Source organism: Quercus robur, chromosome 12 (assembly GCF_932294415.1).
Source record: "Quercus robur chromosome 12, dhQueRobu3.1, whole genome shotgun sequence".
NCBI classification, from domain to species: domain Eukaryota; kingdom Viridiplantae; phylum Streptophyta; class Magnoliopsida; order Fagales; family Fagaceae; genus Quercus; species Quercus robur.
In genome coordinates this window covers 21236357-21244495 of record NC_065545.1, presented here as the reverse complement: position 1 = coordinate 21244495, position 8139 = coordinate 21236357, and positions in this window count along the sequence as shown.

The window sequence follows — 8139 nt, the reverse complement described above, 5'->3', positions numbered from 1 at the left end:
AGGCTTCAATAGCCTTAGCAACAATGGTCTTGACCCTCTAATTGGCAAATTGGAGTTGCTCGTCCTTCTCCACAGTCAGCTGCTTCTCAGCCCTCAAGTCATCGGCCAAAGCCTTAGCCTTCTCCTTGGCAGTATTAGTTTCGTCCATGGCAGAGATGAGATCCTTCCTCAGTTTAGCATTTTCAGCCCCTAGGATCTCCACTTTGGACCCCACTGACGCTGCCTTCACCTCATGGCTCAAGTACTCAGACGTGATATGGATTTTTTCTCCTAGCACCTGAAAAAGAGATTATGTAAAACACGAAGTCTTCAGATTCATGAGCAAAACCAAATAAAGAAAAATGAGTGATATGTGTACATTACCTGGACAAGCTTGTGGATATGACAACCCACAATCTCATTGGAGGGCATACCCGAAAACACCTTAAGGTCCTTGGCAGTAAAAACATCATATGCCCTCGTTAAGGCCAAACCCGCATCGCCCCAAATGCTAGACGATCGAGAACCCACCTTTTCCCTACCCTTGTCCATAACACGTTGCGTCTTTGGACGAGGGGTAATTTCCTCCACTGAGGTTGCAGGAGAAGCAACCCTCGTGGTTTCAGGGACGGAGGTAACAGGAGTGATCGGAGTTCCCTTATCGACCACTCGTACCACCTTCTTCCCCAAACTTGAGAGGGGCGCATTCTTCCTAGCTGCATCTTGGCGTACAACTCCTAATTGAATTTGGTCGTCATCTCTGCGAGAAGATGAAAGATTAAAATCTTTGCGAAAAGGTTTTTTTTTTTATAAAAAAGACTCACTCTTTTCTTCAATCTCGATAGCACGCAAAACAAAGGAAGAAGGCTCAGGACCAAGGCAATGTCGAGCTAACGTCCTCGGGTCAACAAGGTCGTCAAAATCATCTATCGTCTTAGCGTATTTGACAAAAGCTTAGATGCGCGCTCTTGAGCTTAAGGCGCTTCTTAACTGAAAAACACAATATGCAAAAATTAGCGACGGAGTAAAAAAAAAGAAGCAGAGGCACTAGCAAAAGTTTAATCAGAAGGACGGTGCACCTAAACTGGGGACCCTCCAATGACGAAGCAACCTGGGGACTTCACCCCAAAAATTGTCAAAGAGAGTCTCCCATCCGTCCCCAAACACAAAAAAGAACCTTGATTTCCAATATCGGAAGGATGATGGAAGATCAGTAATGATCCTGGCCTTCCTGACCCAGGCCACAAGTTCGTAGTACCTGTACTCCTTTGATTCCTTCAAATGATACTGGTAAATGAACTCGTCCACCCTAATCATGTCCCCTTCGGTGACAACCATCCATATTTCCATACAGCTAATTACTGTTCTCCACAAGTTCGGCATAAGTTGCCTTAAAGCAATGTTGAAATGATTCAGGAGCTCCATGATGAAGGGGTGGATGGGAAACCTAAGGCCGCACTAGAAAGTGGCCTCACTAGAAAGTGGCCTCATAAAGAGAGTATCAGCATCCAAAGCGCACCCCTCCCTGAGGGCATGAAAAGCCCTAACCTCCCTTTGGCCAGAAGTAGCAGTATCCACCTCTGCCTCAACAAGGTCGTCGCTAGACGACAACCCAGTCTCTAGTTCACTAGACCTCACCTCAAATATGACTCCCCAGTCACCCACCAACTCCTTAAACCAACTTACATGCTGGCGCAACAGAGGGAATAGATCGGCCAACACCAAACCTAAATCGTTACCCCTAAATATGAACCCTTCAATTAGGGGGAAATGGGTATGGAAAGAACCTAAGGACACCCCTAAGCACACAAAGAGAAACAAAATAGAAGGACAGAGTTGCTTAATTTCAGAATTCCCAAGCATGGAAGCTAGAGAAAAGAGAAGGACCGGATTTCTATCTCTAAACAAAACGAGAAAAGGCAAGAGAATGTTGTTACAGAAAGAAAAAGGAAAAGGAGAGAAAATCGTACTTCAAAAACTTCAAAGCTCATAAATTCAAGCTCAGAAAAAGGGATACACCAAAGGTTGAAAAGCTCAAAAAAAAAAAAAAGTGAAAATAGCAAGAAGTGAGAAGGTGGAGAAGAAAGCAAAGAGTTTTTAAAAAACCAAGCCCAAAAAACTGAAAAACAGCAGGAAAACCAAAAGCCCCTCAAACCAAACAAAGGCATCCACCACTAGAAGCACACCACGTGGCCACGACACGTACGGCGCCACCACTACACATTAAATGCGAATGAAATGGAATCTCAAGGGTCACATCTGAACAAGAAACCTTACATATTCTTGTGGTAATCATTACATGTAAGGACGACCACAGGATAGGGGGCAGCTGATGGACCCAATAAATGCCATTGTCTGGACGAACCCATCAGACACCATCGTCCCCACAGACCCAGCATGGACGATGAAAGAGAAGCCATAAAGAGAGCATTCAATATCCCAGATGGTTACAATTCAGCAAGAAGACCGTTGGGATACCCATCAAAGTCCACATTGAATGAGCCCAGAAGCGTTACAAAAGAGGCACTTATTCCACCATAAATGGAATACAACAGCCAGGAGAAAAATAGATATATATAGGTATTTCAGAACTGAACAAGGTACACACAAATATTGATCCGTTTACTACTCATTTTCACTCTCACAACCAAGCCCTCTTTGTGAATTCCATTCGCTGACTTTATCATCGGAGACTCCGTGGCCGACACCACACTGGTGACCACTCAGAGAAGACTATGTTCTTAACCTTACAGGTATGAAGACGAGCCAGTGTTGACCTATCTGGACGAACCTAATCGACTGACGATTTCAACATCATTAATATAATTTTTTTTGGTGGATAGAGAAAATTTATGTGGTATTTGTTAATTAGATTACGTTTTGAAAGTAATTTTGTGATATGGCCTTAGAAGGCTACTTTAAAAAAAATTAAATTAAATTAAATTAAAAAAAAATCGACCTATATAAGATTGGCTTAGTGTTTGCTCATAGATGATTTCATAGTAGACATTGTAGTTCGGGAAGTAGTCTTTATAATTTGTTTTTGGTTTAGTTCCTTTTCCCAAGTTTTAGCGGGCAAGGATAGTACTATTCGTTTCCCTCGTTCTTGTGCCCATTTATTAGAAGGTGAAGTTTTTATTTTATTTTATTTTTTTTCATGCATTTTAGCTCGTGAGTCATGATCTATGTATGGTAGTTGCTGTGAATGCTTTAGATACCTTGGTTTAGTAAGCAAAGTAGCCTTGTCTAATTACTTTCATATGAGATCTAGACAGTGGATGCTTCAGTTCAATTAGCGGGACAATACACTCTTCGTGCGTCCTTATCATTTTGGGAATAAGCTAATCATTCAATTAGCGTAAGGACGATTTTGCTTATCTACTTACTAGATATAGGTTAAATTCAATTTTTGTATGGTCTTTTATTTTTTTACAAGTAGGTGGAGTCCTTTGAATTCAAATTCCTTTTTATGGGATAATGTGGCAATGTTATAGTGTTATATGGCTATTGACAATTAGGTTTGGTTGTTTAAATCATTTATGTTGCGTGCGTCATTTCTACAATATTTCAGAAAACCACACATGTTTGCCATTATTATGCTCAAATTAAACTCATGACATTGTTTTACTTTCAGACTAAGCATCTAGTAAAATAATTTCTTAAAATATCAACTTGTTATGTACTTACGTTCCTTAGAAAAGACTTTTGTGATCAATAACTGTCAGATATACCCTGATATGTACTCTTTACCACAAGAGCAATACATTTGCCACATGGATGTTGAGCATTTATGTTTTGTAACTTAATAACTAAGTTGTTATTTCATTCACTTACTTCCACCAAATTCAGCACGACAGAAAAGTTGCTGGGAAAATAAAAACCCAAAAAAAACTGAAAAAAGTCGAATCGGATCGGATGCCCGCAATTTTTTAGCGTCACACAACTCACAAGTAATAGATGGATGAAGTTGGAATGTTTAAGGTTTTCAGACCCGGACCGTTCATTGTACCGTAAAAGAAAGAGGTTCAAGATTTTTAAGGTCGAACCGAGGTTGAACCGGAGTTGAACTGTGATGACGTCATAATTAATTTAATAATTATTTTAAATATAAATAAATATATTAATTTGATACCAAAAAAAAAAAAAAAAATTAACTAAAATATTCTAATTAAAACTATAAATCTATATTTTAGTTAATATCTAATAATTTATCAATGTCATGCCCATTTACATAATATTAATAACCATACGTAATTATAACGTTATCAAGCCCAAAACCTTGAACCTCAATGTCAAGCCCATTTACATAAGTCTTGAGCCATGAGCCCCCACCTTCTAGTCAAGCCCATTTACATAATATTAATTTCAAGCCCAACTCTTCCCAATTCCCATGGTCCGAAGAGGTAAAAATTCATTTTAGAATCGATAGTTGAACACCCCACCAAAAATATTAAAGGTAAGGGACTTAGTTATAGCACTAAAAACCTGAAAAGTTTAACCAAAAAAAAAAAAAAAAAAAAGCTGAAAAGTAAATTCCTAAATTGGAATCCCAAGACACACGTGCCTAGCTATCCATCACAAACCTAAAAGCTGAAAAGCAACCCATAGAAAGGAAGCAAATGAAATGAAACTAAAGGGATAGAGAGAGAAGAAGTCAGAACTCAGAAATGTAAAAGCCCCCCAGAGAAAGAAAAGCAAGTGAAACAAAGGGGCAGAGAAGAAGTAAAAAACGGCTTTAAGAAGCTGAAATAAATAAAAGGAAAAAATGAGAATTGATCTATCAAGGCAAAGCGTTGCCATGATCCACACTGGTAATGTGGCTAATTTTTTCTTTTATTCTTTTGTTTTTTCAATTTTTTTTTTTTGTTTTTTGCTTTTCAAATTCTTTCATGGTTGATATCTGTTTTCTGAAGGGAGCAAAATTTAAAGCTTGTTTTTCTCTTTTATTTATTTATTTTATTTTTTTATGTTCAAATTCAAAGGGAAGTAGGAAACCGTGAGAAGCGGTCTGATCACAGTACTCAGAACTGTGAGGTCCGACCACGGTTCACACGGGTCCCTACTTTTTTTCCCCTAGAGCGGTTCTTAATGCTAAAAGAACCACAAAAATGAGCGGTTCAAGGTTTTCCCAGTCGGACCGTAAGGTCCGGTCCGAGTTTCAAAACCTTGTATAAACATAGCCAAGCATTTTATTCCTCTTTCAACCATCTTTTCTTGTGTCACTAATTAATTCTTGATAATGAGAAGAAAACTCATTAGGCAATTGCTTTAGAGTTTAACTAACCGAACTCTTTGCCCATATTAGATACACAACATCAATTAAAGGGACTTCTTCAAATTTGGTGCCTCATAACTCATAAGTTTGATCATTCATTTCCTTTATTATTTTTAGAAAGAAGTTGATGGATGAAATATTAGATGGATATAATCATCATCAAACATCTTGTTCTTTTCCATCGGGCTAAATTCGGTGAAAAAAGTTGGGTCCTGACTCTGTTTTGCATTGCTTTCCTCCACTTTGTGCGTGACATGCACGCCTGGTGGAGTTGGGACTTATCCTTGTTGAATTGACAAGTAATAGAAAAAAGAGTTTGACTTACTTCCAATACCTTTTTAACTAGAGATCTCATTTTATTTTAAATATACAATGGCAAGTGATAGTGAGTTTTAATCTCTACCTTTTTTTTAGTTAGTCGGTAATATGTCAGTTTCTCATGAAAATAAAAGGAAATTCCACTGGAGGTAAGCCAAACCCTAGAAAAAAATGCCAAGATTCTGTCTTAAAATTTTTTAGCCCTAGATTCAAGTCCATATGAACCTCAAGATGCTTTGTTTTTTCTTTGATCTAACACCATTGGAAATGCTACTTTGTTGGGTTTTTTTTTTTTTTTCCAAAGATCTTTTTGTTTTTCCACTTCATAAAATCTTTTTCTTTTCATGTTAGATTCCAAAAATAAAATATTTTGCAACTCAAATGTTGGACTCAAAGTAAAATTCTTAATATTTTATGTTTTATTTATATAGCGTAGTACAAAAATCATCCACATATGAAATGAATAAAATAATTGTTTTTTAAAATACACGTTTGTGGTTAAGTACATGTTAATGTTTAACTTTATTTTAAAATTTTCATTAACAATTAAAAATAATAATTACATTCAAGTTGATACTTTTATAGTTTGATGTTACCAATGAAAGTTCAAATTCTTTAAAGAATAAGTTAAACATTATTTGTTGTAATACCCTCTCTCTCTCTCTCTCTCTCTCTTATGCATGATATACATTATTTGTAATATTTTAATTGAGTCCTTTTATATAACAATGTTAGGACATATGTGAATCATGTTAGGAACATATGTCAATGTAAAATTGGCTAATCCTTTGACAAAACACACTTTACTTGTAATTGGGTAGATCAAGGATGTGTTTAATACTTCAAGGAACAAGGTTTCAAGTCTAAGTGTTAAAGCCATGCAAATCTGTCCAAGAATCAAGTGAAGAAGTGCTGAATTTTAAAGCTCGACAGATAGCATCTATCGAGGTTTAAAAGGCAGCTTTTGCCCGATGCTCGACAACTACTCAATAGATAACCTATTTATCAAGATTTACAGAAATCAGTTTTTCAGATCTGATTTCACTCCAATCCGTGTATACATGTTTAGGCTTTCTTTTCTCACAACTCTAAACATATATAAAGATTATTTTAAGGGCCGTCACAGCTGATGCAAGTGAGTGCAACTTGATGCAAAGGTTTTTCACAAGAATATTGTGACCGGAGACAATTTGCCCTAGTTCATCTTTCTCTTCAAGAAGCTACTGCGTTTGTACGCCGTAGGGTTTTGTAACCAAGGAGCTTCGTGATCTTCATCATGTTGATAAACTGAAGAACTTTGTAGCTAACATCCTTCTCAAGTTGGTGGTTAGTCACGTACTTGGATCCGTGCATCAATTGGTTAGTCATGTATTAGGAGTCATGCATTAAAAGGAGAGATTGTCACTACAGAACAAGTCCAATTGGGTATTGGAGTAAGGGTTCAACTGTAGGTTGGTATAAAGTACTGGGATTCCTTTACTTGGAACCTCTTATTGTGATAATAGTGGATTCTCGGAAGTGGTAACCTTAAAATCATCCGGTGGAGTTTTTGTCTTAGAGGTTTTCCCCATTTGTAAACAAATCACCATGTCAACTTTATTTTCCGCAGCATATTAACTTAGTTGGTAATTTGTTTGTGTTACCACACGTGTTGCATGTTAATCAAATTAATTAATTAACTTGGCTAATTAATTGGTTAATTCATCACAAGGGGTCAACATATTCTTGGTCTATCAAGTGGTATCAGAGCAGACACACTCTGATTAGGTTTTAATCTTTATTGTGTGATACATTGACCCCCCATTTGTCATGGATAGAGGACAATCTCTTATTATATCTCCTTTATTTGATGGCACTAACTATGCATACTAGAAAATACACATGAGAGCTTTCTTGCAGTTCTTTGATGAGAAAGTGTGGCAAGCTACGGAGATAGGCTGCAGCAAACCAAAGGAAGCACCAACCAATTGGGATGATGCTAAGATCAAGGAAGCTAATTTCAACAACAAGGCAGTAAATGCTTTATTCAGTGTGGTCACGAATGAGGAGGTCAAGAACATATCCTCTACTGAAACCGCAAAGGAAGCATGGACCATCCTCCAGACAACCTATGAAGGAACTAAGGTTGTCAAGGAATCGAAACTTCAGAGGCTTACTATAAGCTTTGAAGAAATCAAAAAGGAGAAGGATGAGTTATTCGATGAGTTCTATGCCAAGCTCAAGGACATATTGAACTCAGCCTTTAATCTTGGAGAAACCATTCCTGATGAGAATCAACAAGCATTCAAGGATCCATTGCATGTTCCAGTTGGGCCTATTACTAAAGCAAGATCCAAGAAGATCAAAGACACACTTAATGGGCTAATTCAAGAGATTTGGGCTGATTCAAATGCGGGACATTCCAAGCTGGGCCCAAAGGAAGATGAAGGCGTAATAAATTTAATTCAAGCTATTGAGGGCTGATTTGGCTTAATTGGGCTTGATTTATGGCGTGGATTAATGGCTGATTGATTTTCCAACTCCATATCAGTTAATAGATATTTTTCCTATTCTGGAGCTTCTAATTT